A 20,078-nucleotide genomic window follows, 5' to 3' on the forward strand; every position below is an offset into this window, starting at 1 on the left:
TAAAAATAATGACCCTTTCCCGCCATTTCGCCTCCTCCTAGGCACCATACTTGCCGGTCGTGAACAGATTCCAGCGGTGCAGCGGCGGTCCCCATCCCCAGTTAGCTGTTGCGCGCGTTTACGCCCTAACGGGCACGGCTCGTTGCGTGAGCTCGCGCCGTAGATAAGAAGTACCCGCGGTTACGGGGCGCTCATCATCTCATTTCCATGTGATCCCCGCGGTAGGAGGAGGCGCCCACTGTATTAGCGGGTAGTGTTCCAAGGCCCCCCCTGAGAGTGTGAGTTACCTCACATAGTACGTGTGAGTGCGTCGTTAAGCGTGGGAAGCTATGGGGCGACTCTGGAAACGGGAAGGATATCCCGTTGGCGCGCAGGGCCGGGTCGGGCAGGGGAGCGAGCAGGACCTGCTGGGGCTGGGCCGTCGTCCGGGCGTCGTTCGGGTGGCTTGTGTGGCCCAGTGAAAGTCCGTGGCGCCGCCCGTACAGTTGAATCATTATCCGCGAGCAAGTTATTTCATTGTCATGATTCCGATTGCTGCTGCTGCTGCTGCTGTCCGTCTGCGTCGGTCCAGACTGTGGTGGTTACACTGGGCCGCGGGACCGAGCAGACAGCCTCATCGGCGAGCTGTCGTCGTCGTCGGGGCGGACGCCGTTGATCGAAGACCAACGGCGTGCATCATCGCATCGCGCTGGTGAGAGAGCTCTCCCCGACCACCACTCTCCCCGCGCCCGCCAAGGTCGCCGCCATAAGCGTCGCGGGAACAACGACCTCCTCCTCCTCCTCCTCCCGCAGCCCATGCTCCTCCGTGCGGACCAGCCGTGATGCATGGCTTCCTAAGCGCTCTCAAAATATCCATGGCATTTACTTTTCCTCTCCATTTCCCCTCTCACGTGCTCTCTCTCTCTCTCTCTCTCCCCGCCTCACCACCGCTCCATCTGTCCCTGCTCTCTCTTTCTTTCTCTCTCTCTCTAGCTGGCGCGCTGAGTAGCGTTTCGGCCGCGATGCCCCCCGGGAGATAATCACCGTGGTAATGGACGTGTGTTTGTGTTTTTTATTACGTTTCCTGCTGCTGCTGCTGCTGCTGCCCGTGGAATTGAATAGTCGTCGTCGTCGTGGTCGGTCGTGACCGGGAGTGACGTAAATGCATTGTTAATGCACGGGGCGCCCGTCGCTGTCCTTCATTTTCCATCTCGAGGATGAGAAAAGTTCTGGTCGATTGTCGCTGGACGACGCCGGCCGCGGCTGCTGTCGCTGCTCCTCCCTCTCTGGCGTGTGATGCGGCGCGCTTCCTCTCTTGGCTTGCGACACTTGACGAGCCGCTCTGACGGCGGCCTCCTCTGGAGAGCCCTCCTCCTCCTCCTCCTGGAGGGACCACCGCCGGGCCAGCAGCTCCAGGGCTGACGGCCGCGCCGCGTCGTGCGGTGGTGGATTCGCGATGGTCCTCCCGCTCCTCTCCTTTCCCCCTGGAGATCTCCAGGAGGACGGCCGCGACGCCTGGACGGAGTCGCGTTGTGCGCGCCGGCCTGGAACCGACCCATGGGGGATTATCATTTGAGCTGTCGAGCTGGTGCAGCTGCTGCTGGGCTGGACGGGCTCTGAAGGAAGACGTTCGCCCCCGCGCCCCTTGCCCCGCGCCCCCGCCACTGCTCTTATGCATGTTGCATGGGGTTATGCCTCTCCTGGTTACCGGCTCCCACGTCAGTGCACGTCAGTCTGCATGGGACACAATCGAGACAATGCCGAGCCCGGGCGAGGTCCGTCCGTCCGAGGGCGACACCCGGGGACAGCCTGTGAAGAAACGTAAGAGGCTTTGCATTTCTCCTGGTCCGGAAAGAGAGGGGGGGGGTGGATCCCCCCGGGAGCCTTACTGCGAGTCGGGGCGGGGCTGGACCGGGTCCGGCGACACGGGGGTTCGAAACCCCGGAACCTTATCGAGCAACAAGGTGCATCGGACGCGACTGGACGAGCTGTCGCCCCCCGCCCCTCGCCTTTACCCTCGCTCCTCACGGCTGCGAGCACGACGACGTCGGAAACGTGACTGCTGGATGGGACCGCAGCAGCGTGACCGGCGCCCCGCCCCGCGCGGTGCGCGCACTGACCAGTCGTGACCACGGCGAGGCGGAGGGGAGGAGGGTGATAAACTTGAACGCGTCCCACGCACACCTGGCCGGGCTGCGGCCTTTGGGGCGGGCGCCGCGGCGCTCGGCAGCGCTCGGCCAGCACACGGGCTGAATCGCAAAGCAGTACACAGCAGCTCGGCGCGACTGTTCCGAACGGCGGCAGCACGAGCGCACTCACTTTGTAATGTCACCGCAATTATTATTTTTACCTCATTTTTATTTTTACCTCATTTTTATTTTTACCTCATTTACTTCGTTAGCCGTTGGAGGGAAAATGTCGCGCAAGAAAGTCACGCTGATACCTACGATCGGCCAGCGCGGTTCGGTTCATCGTTCGCCCCATCCGACGGTGGGAGAGAGGAAAGCAAGCAGGGCGAGGGGGGCGGCGGGGAATGGAGTAGGAGGAATCTCGCGGAACGTACTCCACTCTGCGGGTCATTACCGGCTCTTACATCGTGTTTGTTGCTCCATTGGAGCGGCGGAGAAAATGGGCGAACATCTCAATAGTACATACTGACTTCACTTCTGCTGCGACGTCTTCCCGCCCGGCGCGGCGCCGAGGATCGCTAGGTGGTGGTGGGGCGCCCGGCCCGGAGTGATGTGGACGACGGCGTGCATGATCACGGCACGTTGAGCAGCGGTATGGTGACGCCAGCGTGACTGGCCTGCACCTGTGGCGTCCGATTGAATCATCTACCCCCCCCCCCCTCTCATAGATAAACGTCTCATTCAATAATAACCGGGAAGTGCGTGATTATGTAGTAATTTGGGGGAGCTTTGCGATAGGTGAAATCTGGACCTCTTATATTGCCTCTGTTATATCGCACACTCATCATGCATTTACACGTTATACTGGGATCATCCCTATTTTTTGTTCACTCGCGGGTCCCATTCTGATCGTTCTTCCAGGTTCTAGAGATGTTTTCGTTCTTACGAAACGGGTGCCGTAAATGAGGTCAGTTTTGCAGCTCACTATTGGCGCAAATGAGGAGGAGAAATGGGCGAAAGGAGGAAACAAAAGCGTGGAGTGGCGGCGGCGGCCCGCGCGCTGCGCTCTGCGTTTCGTTACGAGAGCAAGGACCTCTCCGCGGGACGGGACGGGACGAGCCGCGGGCCAGGAGGGCGGCAGCAGCGGAGAGCCGAGACGACGAGACCAGCTCTTGATTCGACTGGAGCCGAAAACTATTCGTGAGGAAAATTGCAGCAGTTACGTCGTCGTCGTCTTGTCTCTCGGCCGGGGCCCCGCCGCGGCCGCGTGCCCATCACGGGGACCTGCACATCCCCCAGGACACCCAGCCACCCAGCCGCCGTGCGTCTCGAAGGGATCCATACCGACACTGTAAAAAAAGTTCGGATTTTTGCCATACAAGTGTGTGGGAAAAATCCCATACGCGTGTGGGACGTGAAATTTCCTACACATGTGAAGGATTTTTCCTATACACGAAATAGTGTATAGGGAAAAACCGATACGTATGTGAAAAATCCCACACTTTTGTGGCAAAATGCCTACGAGTGTTTAGGAAGAAATTTTCACATACAAGTGTGGGAATTTTGCTATTTTTATCTTGAAAATTTCCGACAACGCAATAGTAAATTTACAGTTCATGATTTTTGGACACATCAATCCTGCTGCTTAGCTTAGGTACAATTATTCAGCAGTCTCGTTGTCCTGCTGTGGTCTCAAAGGATGATGTTTGGAGGGTGCTTCTGAAGTTTATCAAAATATTAGGGCACGGAGTTTAAAATATAATACCCGAAATCAAAACATGCATCTAGAAATCCCTTACGCAAAGGGCAGGTGGCCGCTGCCCGTACCTGGCCTCTAAAAACGGCCGGGTGGGGCCGGCCGCGCAGCCTTGGGATCACCCGGGGACGCTACGGCCTCTCTCCCAACAAGTCCCCGTGGTCTAGTGGTCAGCGTGACAGGATCGCAGCCCAGAAGTCCGAGGTTCAACTCCCCGTCCGGTAAAGTATTTGGTAATTAGAAATGTGTACTTAAATGTGAATTACGAGAAGTGAGGGTGCAGGAAGAGTAGGATCCGAGTCCTCAACCCGAAAAATATCATTTTTCTTTTTAAAAATGCGTATGGGAAAAATCCCACACCTGTCAAGGAAATCTGCTGCACTCTTATGGGATTTTTCCCACACACTCGTATAGGAAAAATCCCACATATGTCAAGGAAATCTGCAGCACACATATAGGATTTTCCCTGTACAGCAGTGTAGGAAAAATCCCATACATGTATATGTAAATAACTTCATATACATTTGTGGGATTTTTCCCACAAATATTTTTTACAGTGGAGGCGTCCTTCACTATAAATTCTAGCGAACACCAATTTATCTATTTTTCTTGATTTTTCCTGATTTTTTTTTCTGAATTTTTTTTCTGATTTTTCCTGATTTTTTTGTGATGTTTTTCTGAGGGTGTACGCTGATTTTTTTGAGTGAAGGACCCCTCGCGATCCATACCGCGGCTGGCTGGGGCTTTTCCTGCGCGACGCAGATGTAGTTGTACCGGTGGAGGCGGGCAACGCGGGCGCGGGGCCACGAGGCAGGTATGCGAGTAAACAAAGCAAACATTTGGCTTATCGTGACGATAGTGCGCCGCCCGCCCCGGCTGCCTCCACCCGGCGCGGCGTTAGTAGTATTCGCAGGCGGTCGTCCCTGGTCCGTTTCCCGCCCCCTGGCGGCTGCGATCGGGCAATCGCGCATTAACACGTGAGTCGTATATATTTCGGAACACTTTATCCGGCGGTGGTATTGAAAGGTGCAAATGAGACACGACTGCCGCAACGCCGCAACCTCATCCAAAACCATGACCCTGCTGTGTGGAACCTACCTGCAAGGTCTGGTGCGCCAGGCCTACGGTCCCACACGCAGCTCGGTTCATGTTTGTAGAGTTGACTTATGTTGTTATTTTTGTCGCGGGGACCATGTTAGTTAGCACTAGGTACAGCTTAGTATCTAAACGCTTCATCGACTGGGACAAAGTGTCCGAAAGACCTAGATACCTTTTATTGAAAGGAATACTGTCTCGCATGCACACTCGTGGACAGGTTGCCTACCCGGCCGGAGCCTGACACCGTGGCCAGAGTGACGCCTGGGTGCAGTGTGTAGGACTTTCTGTATCTGCTGAAACGATGCATCACTAATTTAAACACTGATAGCGCAGAAAGAAAGCGGATTCTATTTTTATCTTTGCTTTTGTGTGTTTTAGTAAGCGTTTACAGAGGCCCCTGAAGCTTTGTAGTCCCTTTAGCCTCTGGTTTTGTTCCCACGGACAGACAATCGTTGTCCTCCGCGCGGGAAGCAACTCCGCACTCCGCACGGAGACGAGGCACGAAAAATCGCTGTCCATTTCGCTCTTTTGCTGCGGCGCCCGGCTGTCCTGTCCACCAGCTTCGAGGAAAACTCGTCTGTTCCGGGCCGAGGGGCAGGTCGCGTTGCCTGCGCGCGGCGTGCGGTCGCGTCCCGAAGGTACTTGTGCCCTTCGCAGGCCGTTAGTTTGCGGGAGTGAAATAAAAAATAAATCGACCAAATCCTGTCGTGGGCGCGGCGCGGCGTGGCGCGGCGGCGGCTTGGCGGTAACGACCCGCTTCCCATTTAGGGCTCGAAGGGCTCATTGCAGGTGCTTGACGCCGATGGCTGCACTGCCCGTCGTCCTACCCGGACCTGCCCTTCTGCCTGCGCGTCACCCAATTATTATTCTGAAAGACGAAACCACACCTTTCGGTCAAGGTGATTAGCTCGCTGCCACCCGATTACCTCAAGGTCGAAGTGATTGGGGGGAGACTCTCGCGTGTGTGTAACGAGAGCGGCCGGTCGAGAGTGACTCGCGAGAGGGAGGCGGTGCAGTGCAGGGGAGGACAGCAGGTCCCCGTCTAGAGTGCACCGTGTTCGTGACGCTCTGCTCTTCCGGTCCGGACAGAGCGGATGCTGCGCGCATCTCTGCCCGCCCGAGTCCGACGACACGCAAACGGAACTGCGCCGGTGACGCGCGCGGCTTGCCCCAAGAAGTGCGTTGGGCTGGCGAGCGGCTGCGATAACCAACATCGCCCCGCCAATCCTCCACCTTTTCCTCCACCTTCTCCACCTCCTCCTCCACCTTCTCCTCTCCTCCACCTTCTCCTGCCCGTGATTCAGTCGGTAACGGCGCCCTTCCTTAACTCTTCGCAGCATCAAGTCTATTCGCCTCCCTTCGTGTTGTTTGTCGTGACTCTCCTTTGCGCGCTGCCTGCCGCCCGCTCTCTGCGGCGTCTCGTGGCGGTCCCTCAGCGCCGTGAGAGTAGGCAACCCAACGTGTCCTCAGGTCGGGGCTGGGAGGAAGGCGCTCGCTGAGCCGCGCCTGGAGGGCAGGCAACCCATCCGCCACGCGCGCCCCGTGGGCTGCGGCGCCTAGGGGACTAAGGATACTTCACTAACAATATAAGCGCTAAGCGTGCACCAATTATTTTGCGTTTTCCTTATTCTTTGTTATTTTCCTGATTTTTTTCGATTTTTTTCTGATTTTCCCTTTTAAATTGATTTGTCCTTAATTTGTCTTTTTTTTTTTCGGGGTATTTTTTTTAGTGCTTCTCGAGTGTTTACATTTGTTAGTAAGGGGTGAAGCAACCCTCGCCACTCTCTAACTCTCTTCCTGACGTCTCTTGTCTCTGTTGCAGGTGCTGCGCGTGCTGTCGTTCTCCTACAAGTCCAAGGCGGACGCCTTCGGCGACTCCAACGGTCCGGGCGTGTTCCGCCGACTGTCGGACGACGGGGCCGCCGCCGCCGCCCCTACACCGAGGCCGTCTCGGCCGGGGCCGCGGGCCGCGCCCTCACCCGAGTTCCCGACGCCCTTCGCCAGCTCCACGCCCAAACAGCCCTGCGTGGTCGCGCGTGCGGCCAGCACGGCGCAGGACAGCGTCGCGGCCCGCAGGCTGGGCGCCGGCCTCGGCGCCGGCGTCTCCAGGAGCAAGTCCGCCGTCGCGCCGCCGGGGCGCCGCGCCGTGAGGCACCCCCCGCTCGCTAGCGCGCCCGCCGGCGAGATGCGGAACCCGGAGTCGCGCGTCGGCGCCACCGTGGTGGTGCTGCAGTCTGGCGGCGACGCTCCGAACTTCGCGGCGTCGGCCGACCATCCCGCGGCGCAAGCGGCGCAACCGAGGGCGGCGCCGGCCGAGGGTCGCCGCGGCGCAGATGCACTGCACTCGTTCGCGGAGGAGGCGTCGGTGGTCGTCGTGGACGGGCTCCGTACCGAGGTGGTCGACGGCGTGGACGCGCTCAGCCTGAGCGACGCGCACGGCTCGGCCTGCTCCTCCGTGGCCGGCACGTCCGTGGCCGGCACCTCCTCGTCGCTCGGGGCCGGGGCCAGCGCCGCGGGGCTCACCCTGGGCCGTCACCGGGGCGGCGGCAGCAGCGGCGGCAGCGCGGGCGCCGGGGGCAGCGTCGCGGGCAGCGCGGCCGGCGGCTGGAGTCAGCCCCGCACCCCCATGGGCTCCACGACGCAGCTCATCCAGGGCAAGGCCCGCCCGCAGTCAGCGGTGAGTACCACCTCGACAACTAACTACTAAACTTGTAAAAATGTAATCTGCCGTTTTTTAGCAAAAAAAAAAAAAAAAAAAATCGTTTCCACCACACTGCAAAACCAACAGTGTACTTTTTCATGTAAATTGTTGTTGGAATCACACACCTCTAAGTGTGTGTGTTCTTACCAATTGTGTGTAAGTCACCTTATAGGTAAAGTAGCTACTTCTATGTGTGTTCTGTGGCAAAAAAAAAAAACACTTATATGTGTGTACGTACTACTGCAATTGCAAAGTGCACTGTTCCTTATGTGTACTAAGTACACTGTTGGGATTGCGATGTAAGTTTTGAGGATGATTTTCTCTCAGCAATGCACTTCTGTACCTTCTTGCCAAAACCGTGTGTAGTAGGTTTTGCACCGAATTTAGCAATCGTACACGTACAATATGAAAACAAGATAGTGTTGTCTCTATTTGAAGCGTTCAATATTCTCACTGTAGCTCTAAAATACTTGTGTTCAGAACATTTCTGTTTGTTCAACAATCGACCCCTAAGAGAGACATGCTAAACCGTATGTTAAACCGATACATAGTCTGAAAAGTCTGTGCCATTGAGTAATAAGTCCTCACGCAAGACTCTATGGCCTCCGAAGTCATGAGTCGTGCAAATCAAATATTCCGTGGGCAAGTCGCCAATAAGGAAGCTGAGTCATGCGTCGTCAACCCTTACTTTCTCGTCTCACCACAAGGATGCGACAGTAATGTTGTGCGCCCCAAGAGGTCTGTAATTCACACCATCCGCGTTCGGTCAGGGTATGTTGTGGTGGCTGTACCGCATGCGTACGGGTGCGGGCGGGTTGCCCATAGAATAGCCGGTGCAGCTGCCGCACCTGCCCCAGTGCCCTGGCCCCCGCGCTGCACCGCCTCGACTCCCTCCTCCCCGCCCCGCTCTCGGTGCCCGCCGCGCGATCGATTTTCCTCCCCCGTTCGGTTTCCAATATCTGATCGGGCGTGCCGTGCCGCCGTACCACGCTGTCCGTGGCGTTACGCCCGTGCAGCAGCCCGCTAGCCCGCGCCGGGCCGGGCCACTCCGCCACTCGTACTCCATTTGCGCGCTCTTGCGTTGAGCTCTCCGCTGCTCCTGCTCGGCGCCGCCGTCCGCTGCTTTGCTGCCGCCGTCTGGTGGCCGCTATACTCCGCTCTGCTCGCGCGCTCAGTTGCTCGCCGCGCCGCCATGTGAGCCGTGCGCATGGACCGCCCCGCGCGCGCCGTGGTGCGTCCGGGCGGCCGCGGCCGGTGCCACTGGAGCCGGGACGGCGCCTACCACCGCGCGCGACACCCGGGCCAGCCCTGCGAGCCGCCATCGGTAAGGCAATGAACTGACTCTGCGTACGTCTCGTGCGAGTGTGCGGGTGTGAGACCCCATGGCCGCGGCGATGCCCCGCCGCGCCTCCCGCCGCGACGCTTCGCGTCCTCTGCCGACCAATCGGGCGTCGGCCCGGACAATGGGCGATTAGTCGCGGCCGCGAGTTGCATCGTTTTGACGTTTGTAGGCCGGCGGGGCGGTGCGATGTTGCAGGGTGTGGAGGAGCTCAGCGGCGGTGCCGTGCCAAATGAATGGTGGTCGTCGGCGATGTCCAACGCCGTGCTGCGTATGGCGTGTGGGGCCCGTGGTGCTGCGCTCGCATGAGTCGCGCGCGAGGCCGCGTCCCCCGCGTGCCCCTCTGAGCAGGGCGGCTAGGCCGGCGGGCGTGGCGCCAGGTGCGTCGTGTCCGTCGTGTCTCCGGACGCCCCGTCACCGCAGCGCGATTACACCCGTGTCGTTAGATCTGTAACCGACCGGGTAACGCGCCAACCCCGGGGTCGGGAAGCTCGCCACGCCCAGCCACGCCCCGCCACGCCGCACCGCGCTCGCACGTATAGCGGCCGTGTCCCGGTCCGGGCGGGGTGCCTGTCGGAGTACCTGACGAGCAACGAGTGCTTGTTGCGGTGCCGGTCCGCTGGCCCCGCATGGCGGAGGAGGCAGGCGGTGTGTTCCAGTTGGCGCCCGCCCCGCGCGGTATACCCTCCTGCTGGGGGGCGCCTGGCCAGCAGCCCAAACAGGCGCGCGCGCGCCCGCGGCGCCGCCACGAGGACGAAAACGTTTCATAAGGGACGAGTCCTTTGGCCTTCGGCGCCCCCCGAGCAGCCCGTTGCGATGGTCCGCCGCCGGCCGAGGCCCCCGGGGAGGCGTTTCGTACGAGCGGTGGCGGCGGCGCCCGCCTCGTTTTGTTTTCTCCTTGTACTGCTGCGAGGCGCGCGGGGTCAGCCAGGCGCGGTGCCGTTCTCCAAAACATTTGCAATCGGCATGGACAGCAGTTTGCAAAAGGTGCTCATCGCCACTCATCGCAGTGGAGGCGATGTGGTGGCTCACCCCGCTGGACGCAGTTGTATCCAATGCGAACAGCCAAGTGGTGCGTTAGGGGAAAGAGGGGCCGGGGAGGGGAGGGAGACGGGGTAGTTGGTCTGTTGCATGGCTGCGCTCTGCCCGGCCAGCCACGCCCCGCCCAGGCAGGGCAGGCCGGACACGCTGCAGGCCGACGACGGCAAGTGCGGTGCAGATCGCCGCGATTGGCGACGTGACCTCCACGGCGCGGGGGCAGCGGGGGCGCTCCGGCCGGCCCATTAGAGGGGCACCGCGAGCACGACCCCGCGCGCCCGGCACCGCCCACACGCGCGCGAGATAAGCGAATGGGCGCGCGCGGGAAATTCAATTCAAATAACGATTTTGCGCGCTGCGATATTGTTTTACGATCCGATTTTACGTAAGAGAAGGCAAAAATTATGCAGTAAGTTTTTTGCCGCTGTGTTTGAGCTAGGCTGTTTTGGGAGGGTCCGGCGTGTGTAGCCTGAGAGCAAAGGGGGACTAGAGGAGGGGCTGCGATCGTGGTGGTGGCGTCTGATCCTAATTGGCACAGCCCAGCGGCAGGACGGGTGTACTGTAACTGTTCCCGGCAAAAACTGTTCGACAGCGTCTGACTTCCGGTGGATTAGTTTGTGAGCCGGCCACTAGAGGTTTGTCGAACAATTCCAGCAAAACTCGAAAACACTTCCACCAATCACAGAGGACGTTCCCCTCTCCCCCTCACAGGTCCCTCAGCGAATGGAGTATACACACGACACAAAGGGAATGCAGAGGGGAAAGGGGGGAAAGACGAGGGGAATCCCCAGACATGACAACATTTTCACGTAAAAGTTCTCATATCCATTACGGAATTAGAAACGGAATTGCGTTCGTGAAGAAGACAAAAGGATATTGCCTTACAATTATGAAGAACCAGTGTTTTCAATAGTGAATTTTATTTAATACAATTCTTTTAACAAAATCTGCCAAAATATTGCAGGTAACTAAATCAACATTTTGTGGTAGCTACATTAAAGAGAAATAAAATGGTACACCAAGGTGACAGCAGGTGTGAACAATAAATTAAAGAACACAGTATTTGAGAAAGTATTATTATTTATTGTTGTATTCCTAATGACCAAACTTTACATTGCATCCTGAAGTGTTCTAGGTGGTCTTGAGAACAGCTCCTGTAAGTATACTAATAATTTCAAGCCAGGAGAATTACGATACACATTAGTAGTATAGTAGTCCATGGACTTGGGCTGTCATGGGGGCCGGCAGCCCCATTGCATTCAAATACTTTGGTAAAGAAAATATAAAATAAAAGAGGGGCTCGATGGGGCGGCAGCCCACTTCCATTCTAATGTGGAATGTATTCAGATGTTATTGAAAATTTAATTGATAAATTTGAACTGAATGTTTTAAAAAAAACATTGCGCCAGCTAGCAATGCCTCAGCCGTAGTGACATGTCACGTCCTAGTTAACATATGTATGTTTGAAAGTAACGTAGATTGTTCCGGTTTGTTTAGAAAATGATGAATGGAATATTGAGGATTATATTTTTGAACCCACGAAGAAAAGATATTTTTAACTTTGCCAGTTTTCCTTTCCGGGTGCCAACAACATTCAGAGTCGACTTTATTGCCTATGGGTGATTTTACTGACCTTTTTAAATTGATTTTTCAAAATAATTTCTTAAGTTTTTTTAGTGTAGATGAAAACTCCAAATAAACAAGACTTCCATAATTTATGTGATCGAACATTAATTTCCCAGACTCTCCACTGATTGTGACTTCCAAGACTGGTCACAGTAAGTGTGGGCAAAGGCCTCAAAAAGAATTCTCAGCTAATCCACCATTGAAAACCAAATTTTGTGCTGACGCTGAGCGTGCTACACTCTTTAGGTGTCTTTGCCAAACAAATAATTTAAAAAAAAAAAAATTGAATCCTAGAGCAGTTTGGGTACATTAGGAAGAATTGTCATACTTCTATGATAGGCTCTCAAAAACCAAATGCAGAGAAGGCTGAAATTGAACATATGATAAATGTTATAAAGGAACATAAAACAATACTTGTAGTGTTCGGTTTGACATTTGACAATGTAATTTCTTGAGCTCTTGAAATTTGCCCAAACCTTTGTCTTGTGTTTGTACTTTAATGTCTTCAAAACAAATACTTTATTTGTACAGATGCCTTAATTTTAGCTTACAAATTTGATTGGTGCAACTGCATAAATAAAAACATGTGGAGTCCTTCTTTCTGACTCTCAAAATTTTACAAATTAGTTCCAAGAAGAAGTTCAATTTAAGAAGTATACCGGAAAAACACCAATTAAATTAAGTTTTCACTTAACTTGTGAATTCAGTATGCACTCATGTCCATGCTAATTCGTATTAGTTCCAAGAGATAACACTACCCCACACCACATGGTGAAACAAAGCAAACCAAGAACACTGACATAGCACATTCACATGCACATTCACCCATAACCCATACTCAATATAATGAGGTGCAATCCGAATTCATTAAAGTATTGATAATAATAGTTCAACTGAAGACAGGCAGTTCAATCAGCAGTGCTGTCACTAAATATGTAAGTGAACTAATACAAAATTTCCCATTGCAAACCAATGTAGGTGAATAAATTCTTTATCCTTTTCTAAACAAGTAAGACTTCGCAAAAGGAATGCAACGGACTCCAGTCACACCCGCATTGAGAGTCAATGGTGCACTCGATAGCAAATACATGTCTTCTAAACCATTTCAACTATCGACAAAGTTACACACAGCAGCCACATAGATCGAGTACATTCTATGGCATGGGTCAACCTGAACAGAGCTGTGGACAGAAAATACAGTAGAATGAATATTTAGTCAGAACCTCCTATGTTTCCGGAAATGATTAAACAATTTGTTTGCCTTTTAAGAGCAGTAATTGTAATTTTGGATTACAGAAATATCATTTTTACAAATTAAGAGAGAGAGAAGCTACACAGAAAAAACAAAAATTGATGTACTTTACCTGATACATGTTTCCTTGGTATACTTGACCAAGCCAAAATAATTTAATTATGAATATTTGCAGCCTTAAGAGCTCATTGTCTTCCAGCTAACATATATTTGATCTTACAAAAGTAAGTCCATCCATGCAAGTTTTTTAAGATAAATTTTCACACCTGTAACAAAATTTAGAAATAATTATCATTGCAAGTATAAACTACCTTCAGTACCTTCAGAAAGATGTGAATGCAAAGCTAAGAAAAGTGTAAAAGAAAACAAATAGTTAGTTAAAACAGACAGTGCATTTTTAAGTTTCACACATCGTACTTATCACAGAATAATGGTCAATTCCTCTAGAGGCATTCAAAATATTTTTGAGGGGAAAGGGAAAAGTAGATGGTTTGCTGTAGTACTCCTAGGAGTCCTTCTTAATTATGACAGCTTCGGAAACTAGACAGCTTTAGTAGTCACAGAAAATAAACCTCAAATTTGTTATCAATTGTGTTTTGTATTTTTTCAGTCCAAAAGATTTCACCTAGTACACTATAAAAACATGAATATAATGTTAAAAATCCACGACCAGCTCCCAGATAAGTGATGCAACCGGAATAATCAAGTTGAGCAGTGTTCTTAAAGTGACAGACTGTTAGGAACAAGGGGGAACTAAGGGGGGCCTGTTAGTGACTTGCAAGTGCCTGGAATGATCAATGCCCACCAGGAGTCTCACAATTAACTTCATGATTGGAAACTTAAGCTTTTCGCAAGAACATGGAGGCTCCTGCTACTGACCTCAGCATCTAATCAAGGGGTTGATTAGTGAGTCTGAAATAGTTATTACAGTAACATAGAGATTGAAAACTGAAAGGTTTTCTCAGGGCATGCCCTGATACTGACCTTCGCTATCCAATGCAAAAGTCAATGCAATCACTGTTCGACCATCGTCTCCAAGTAACACTTAGTAGCTTCAGTTAGGAATGCTCACCAGGAGTCTCACAATTAACTTCATGATTAGAAACTTAAGCTTTTCGCAAGAACACGGAAGCTCCTGCTACTGACCTCAGCATCTAATCAAGGGGTTGATTAGTGAGTATAAAATAGTTATTACAGTAACTTAGAAATTGAAAACTGAAAGGTTTTCTCAGGGCATGCCCTGATACTGACCTTTGCTATCCAATGCAAAAGTCAATGCAATCACTAATTGACCATCGTCTCCAAATAACGCTTAGTAATTTCAGTAAGCAATTGCCTGGAATGATCAATGTGCACCAGGAGTCGCACAATTAACTTCATAATTGCTGGTGACCTCAGCATCCAAAAATCAAAAAGTTGATCAGTGAGTGCAAAATAGTTATGGTAACTATAAATTTTAAAACTATAAGATGAATATGGAACAAAGTTGAGCTAGTACAACAGAAGGACAGAACTCTTATTTCTCATACTAAGCTGCCCCCTTTTTTTAGTAAGGATACGTACAACTGACACTGTTCGTAGTATGCATCACTAATCTAGGAGAATAAAATTGAACCTCTTTATCTGCAGGTATATCTTTGACCCCTAAATAAGTACTTTACAACTACATTAATTCAAAACTTGCTCCCCAGAATACAAAAGGCTTGTGAAGACCAAGGTCTCCTCAGTTAACAGGCTGATACACTAACCATATGCTTTCTGGTTGTGCCTTTCCAGTCGATAGCAGGTGCATGCCTTCAAACCATAACAGCAACCATTAAAGCACAGGAGCACAGGAAAACCAAAGCCATAGGCATACTGCAGACTCCAGTCTTCCTCTCAATGAGAGGCAGTATTTTATTCAACTGTGCATTTCCAGTCGATAGCGAAGGTACGCTCTCTAAACCATTGCAACAATCGACAAAATAACACACAGCAGCCACATGATGATTAAATTCCATGGGAGATTCTGTGAGTTCAAGAATGATTAACCCAAAATCTGAGACATTGATCTATCAAAGAAACGTTACAGTATCTAAAAAGAAAATACAGAACTTCTCATGTTTCACAAGAGCAGAGAGTAAAAATATTTAGACTGAAAATCTTTCCATCTTTCGAGCTTTATGTACTGAAACAGTTCGCAGCCTGTAACCTATCATGACAATAGCAATATTTTTAAACGTTTGGGATAAGTTTTGCACATAATTAGATTTCACGATTTAGCATTTAAACCATGCCATTGAGGTGTAAACAAACAAACTTTCGCAGTTGCATGTAATATACTACTACACCAAGTAAGCCTCTTGTAAATTTAAAAAAAATGGCTCCCATATCTTACCTAGAAGGTGACTCTTGTATGTCACTATCTTTTCTTGAACATATTCTCAGACTTCCATGGAATGTGATACATGACCTGTACTCTACATGTCTGGAGCAAACAAAGGTATCCATGTAGCCCACTAACACAAAATCCAAGGTTGCTTTCTCACACCACAAAGCAGTAGAATCTGAAAAAAGAGGGCAATAAAATGTTAACATGTACAAAAGAATAAAGAGAATAGAAACAAAATTGTAATAAGGAACTACAGATAAACACATGGAAATTGGATAACCAAAGGGATGTTTGAGTGAAACCTTTGCAATCATCAAGATACAATGCCTCAAAACTTGTAATAATCAGTTATAGTAATTTTATGAATGGTAATTAGATAACACAATGCTTGAAGAGAGGCTTCCAAGAGAAGCATCAACTGTGGTTACTTCGGAAAAATAGTGAATGAGCAACTAAATTCATTATCTAACCCAGCCAATGATGTGTACTGATAGTCTACTAGAGATGAAATAATTTTAGCACAAATACTTTCCAAATTCTTAGTAATGAAACAGTTTTGCCTCATTACAATTCAGATAAGAGAGCACAAAAAGGGAGAGGTGTTGGGAAGAGTGTAAAACTTACATTGGAGTTATTCAATTGAAAAGAAGAATCCATCTGTAGCAGCTTCAGAGATAAAGTGATTTCCATCCTGTTGAGTATTGGACAAGGACCTACGCCAACCTCCTTGTAGTAAGTAAAATAAGTTACCCACCAATGCCATGGTCACAACGGGTCTGCACATCACAATAGAAGCTACGCACAGAAAATAAAATGTATGTTACATCAGAACCTGTTTGTATTTACAAAAATGTTGCAAAAATATGTATTAGCATTCTTTTATTCTGATTTGAATAAACTTTACTTTGAAGAGAGAGAGAAGTCACAAAAAGAAACAAATTTACCTGACTTTGTTGCCATTGCAGACTAGTACACGTTTTTTAAGTATAGTTACTCAAGACAAACTGAGGAATGCAAACTTTTGTCCTGAATTTTGACTGCATGGTAGTATGTTGTTGAAAACATGTTGCAGCCTTCAAACCCCAAAGCAGGACAGTGTAGTCTTCATAAATAAAACAACAACAAAAACAGAACAGTTTAGTCTCATAAAAGAAGAATATACTCATACTGATTGTTAGTTTGAAATTCACCAAGTAGATAAAAAACTTACTTTGGAATTCAATCCCCAAGTATCAAGAGTGAAGAGACAAAACCCAGGCTGTATAATACCAAATGATGTGTTAGACTAGCAGCGAAAAATTCTTGAGTTTGAAGAGATCTATTAAAGTCTTACCTGAGGTGCTCCTTTCTCCCATCACATAACATGATATCAGAGGACTTCTATATAATGTGATTCATAACCACTAACCACCAGCAGAAAATGAAAGGTCATCAAACAATCTCATCACGCTATTGAAATAAGAAAAACAAGATAACATGATAGTACGAGTTAATATGTATAAATCATTAAAAGGAATAAAATCCGAATTGCATTTTTTAAATTTAAGATAAACATTTGAAAATCATAATATAAATCAAACACATAGATAATAATTAAAACAAAGCACAAGATATAAAAACTTGACATGTTATAGAGGAAATAACTTGTTCAACACATTTACCTGTGAGTCCCCTGAATGAAAATGAAATCAGGAGGGCCAAGGAATAACTCCATTTGAATCCGTAAAATTGTTTGCATGCTTTTCCCATCAGTCCAAGTTTGGAAGAAATAGCGTTGGTAGGCGAGTAATAACTGGACATCCAGTTTAGGGGAGAAAATAAAAATGAACAATCACGTGAGTAAAGTGTGACATACGTACACTGAAACAGAACATACTACAATAGGTGTCCACTCACCACTCTTGATGGCATATGTTCTGGGAGCATTGACTCGCAATAATGGGTGTGTATTATCGTCAAACTGCAAAAGCATGTTTTGCTGTCAATACCCTGGAAAAAGATGAATTCACTTGTTCACCCTTTATTTCCATTCGTAGAAGTAGAGTTGTAAGTAAGGTATGATCTTACTTATTTATGATTCCAGAGTATAGGAGTTGATAGGTGGGTGACAACTGCACCCTCCTTAGGTGGTGAGAATAGAACAATATGAACACAATAAGATTTGTGATGAGGAAAGTTGGACAGCTAACAGATGACATTCAACAAAGTCTTGAAATCTTAGGAGCTCCATGGTCATATCTAACATGAAACAAAACAAAAAACAACAACAACAAAACATAGAACGGCAATCACACTTTTATCTGAGTACATATAATTATATACAGTACTTTTGTAAAACCTACATGCAATCCAGATTGTGAGTGTTCTCTTTCGAAGTTTCTTTTTCGTTGTTCTTGACTCCTGCTTGCTTGGAAAAAACTCCATTTCTGAAACACAAAATTGAAGTTGAAGATACAACAGCGTTTGTACAGTCTCCAGATAAGAGAACCTGAACAATCTGAAGATAGCATTTTGTCTATTACACACACTCACTTTCCCATATGGCACTATAAGTACAACTGGTCAATACAAGATCAAAATTTTAGAGTTGAGGGTTTAGAATAGGGCAGCGGCAAATAAAAAAGAAAATGATTATAAAATACAGCTATCAGATAAAAGATAATCTTGAAGGAATAAAACTATGTATAAAATGTAACCCAAAGTTAAACAATATTACTGAGCTCAAGATAATTATTCTTAATCAGGAATGGAGTGTCTTTAGCAAATGCTGACAAACAACATACAAAAAAGACAAAAACTGATTTGCCTTACCATTGATTGTGCATTGCCAGTCGATAGCAATTAAATGCGCTCTAAACCAGTACATCAATCATGGAAAAGCAAAGACCAGCAAAGCTAATTGACTAACCAATATGCTCTTTGATTATGCAATCCCAGTCGATAGCAACTAAATGCTTTCTAAACCAGTGCAAAAATCATTGAAGCACAGGTAGACAGAGAATTTTCAGAGTACCACAGCAAAAGCATGCGGAAGACTCCAGTCTCGCTCTCAATGAGAGACAGTAATCGCTCCATGTCAAGAGTGCATTTCCAGTCGATGGCAAAATTATGCCCTCAAAACCGTTGCTACAGTCAACATCAGAAAACATGGCAGATAGAAGAGGATTGAAACGCTTTCTCACTGGTAACTCAAAGGTGGTACAGAAATGATAAGCTGCATTCACAATTATCAAAAATAATCTGTTCACAATACCTTCCATGCATATTGACAATACTCATCTTTGATACTTCTTGAAGTTCACACCCACAAAAATGTTCAGAGAATGTGATACTGCTTTCACATCTAGTAAAAGTTTATTTTCAAACCAAACTGAAACAAATGATAAGAAATAAATGAAGGTGGTTGTATCTTAATATCACACAAGGTAAGTAGCACTGTGCCACTAGAAGGAAAACCAGCGAAGGGCAGTTATTGACACTCACTTCACATTCTGAAGACATTGCGATGGGTTCACTTGATACAGTATGAATACTCCCCTGCTAACACACCATCTAGAAAAGAAACAGAAGCTTAAAAAGGAATGTCAACATTACAATGATTTACCTGTATTTAAAGAGATACAAAAATTCTTACTAAATCATGCACATAAGGAATTACCAATTTGGAACCGTCGTTGCCTATCTCACATTTATTGTTTCTATCGAAACATATTCATGGTGTTAATGTAACAATATTGCAATCCTTACAGAAAAAAATTGGGTGCCTAGTCTCTTTCAATCAGAGTTGAAATAAAGTGAGTGCTCTCTGTCAGAGAGAACAAAGGTTATCTAAGCTTTGCTGAAGAGCCCAGCAAAAGGTTGTACTTTCTCAAAGCACCTTTAGCATAGGAGTTCGCAGGCGAGCTGCGAAGGGGGAGGAATAAAGAATGGCTATGGTCTGCCTGTACTTACAGAACTCTGCACGAGGACGGGGTGCAGTTGTTGTTTGAACCACAACACTTTTCAGCCAAGGTAGTGAGAAGTAGGGTTATTACTCCAGCAAACTTACAGATGCAACTCCTGCAAAAACAACAATACTGTGAAAAACTTGAACAGTAGGGAACTTCTGGCCAAAGTAATAGTTTACTTCTATGGCGTAGGGCCTCATCAAAATAGACAACAAATAATTGTAATAAATGACTCAGTATTTCAATGAGCTATAACCAAACTTCCAATGGTGCATGTGATGAAATGTCACTTAGAATAGTGATTGAATGTGACATGAGTTGTCGACGGAGACAATTACTAACTTGTAATTACTTTAATGTGACAGCATTCGGCTTGGGTGTAGAGGCGGACGAGAGAAATCCACAGAAGAAACTTGGGGTGCTTCGAAAAGGGCATGTCATAAGTTTTGGCCACATACTTTTTCGGGTCAACGCTGTTATAGTAGCGTTGACGCCCGTAACCTGGTGCCGAACTGTAAGAAATTAAGAAAAAATAATTAGACACTACGAAGAGTTTTCAAAACGCACAACTTTACGACTCCTCCTTGATCGGAGAATGGAAGAACAAGACTTTATAACCTTACCTGGTCGGTGGGCAGTTGCTCGAGCAGCTCACTGACAGTCGTGTTAAAAGTTAACTAAATTTAATTTAGGTACATCACAAATGCAGTTATACACTGGAAATTACTCTCACCCACGAACTTTTGTACATTTTACAACAGGAGAAATACATTTTGCCAGGCAAAGAGAACACCAGACTGCCATGGCATGGAACAACAACAACATTCAACTTCACAAGAAGG

At 48.6% G+C, this 20,078-nt stretch overlaps 2 long non-coding RNA genes across 7 annotated transcripts; one reads left to right on the top strand and one right to left on the bottom strand.

Moving 5' to 3' along the window:
- Positions 1-6: 6 nt before the first annotated feature.
- On the top strand, positions 7-11,102 carry LOC127751652 (uncharacterized). The gene is made up of 2 exons (XR_008012204.1): positions 7-691; positions 6,785-11,102. It is a non-coding gene; the product is annotated as an uncharacterized LOC127751652 (long non-coding RNA).
- On the bottom strand, positions 11,103-19,998 carry LOC113205665 (uncharacterized). 6 transcript variants are annotated; one of them, XR_008012198.1, is made up of 16 exons: positions 19,860-19,998; positions 19,589-19,748; positions 19,241-19,348; positions 18,773-18,841; positions 18,543-18,659; positions 17,632-17,715; positions 17,357-17,527; positions 17,186-17,278; positions 16,951-17,081; positions 16,623-16,738; positions 16,500-16,547; positions 16,234-16,391; positions 15,914-16,084; positions 15,296-15,464; positions 13,031-13,184; positions 11,103-12,847 (listed from the first exon to the last, which is right to left on the bottom strand). It is a non-coding gene; the product is annotated as an uncharacterized LOC113205665 (long non-coding RNA). The 6 variants fall into 6 exon arrangements; XR_003303378.2 differs by having other exon boundaries at positions 18,198-18,659; XR_008012199.1 differs by having other exon boundaries at positions 17,186-17,249; positions 17,632-18,659.
- Positions 19,999-20,078: the final 80 nt, after the last annotated feature.

This window comes from Frankliniella occidentalis, unplaced genomic scaffold (assembly GCF_000697945.3).
Source record: "Frankliniella occidentalis isolate FOCC.00 unplaced genomic scaffold, Focc_3.1 Scaffold653, whole genome shotgun sequence".
Classification (NCBI taxonomy): domain Eukaryota; kingdom Metazoa; phylum Arthropoda; class Insecta; order Thysanoptera; family Thripidae; genus Frankliniella; species Frankliniella occidentalis.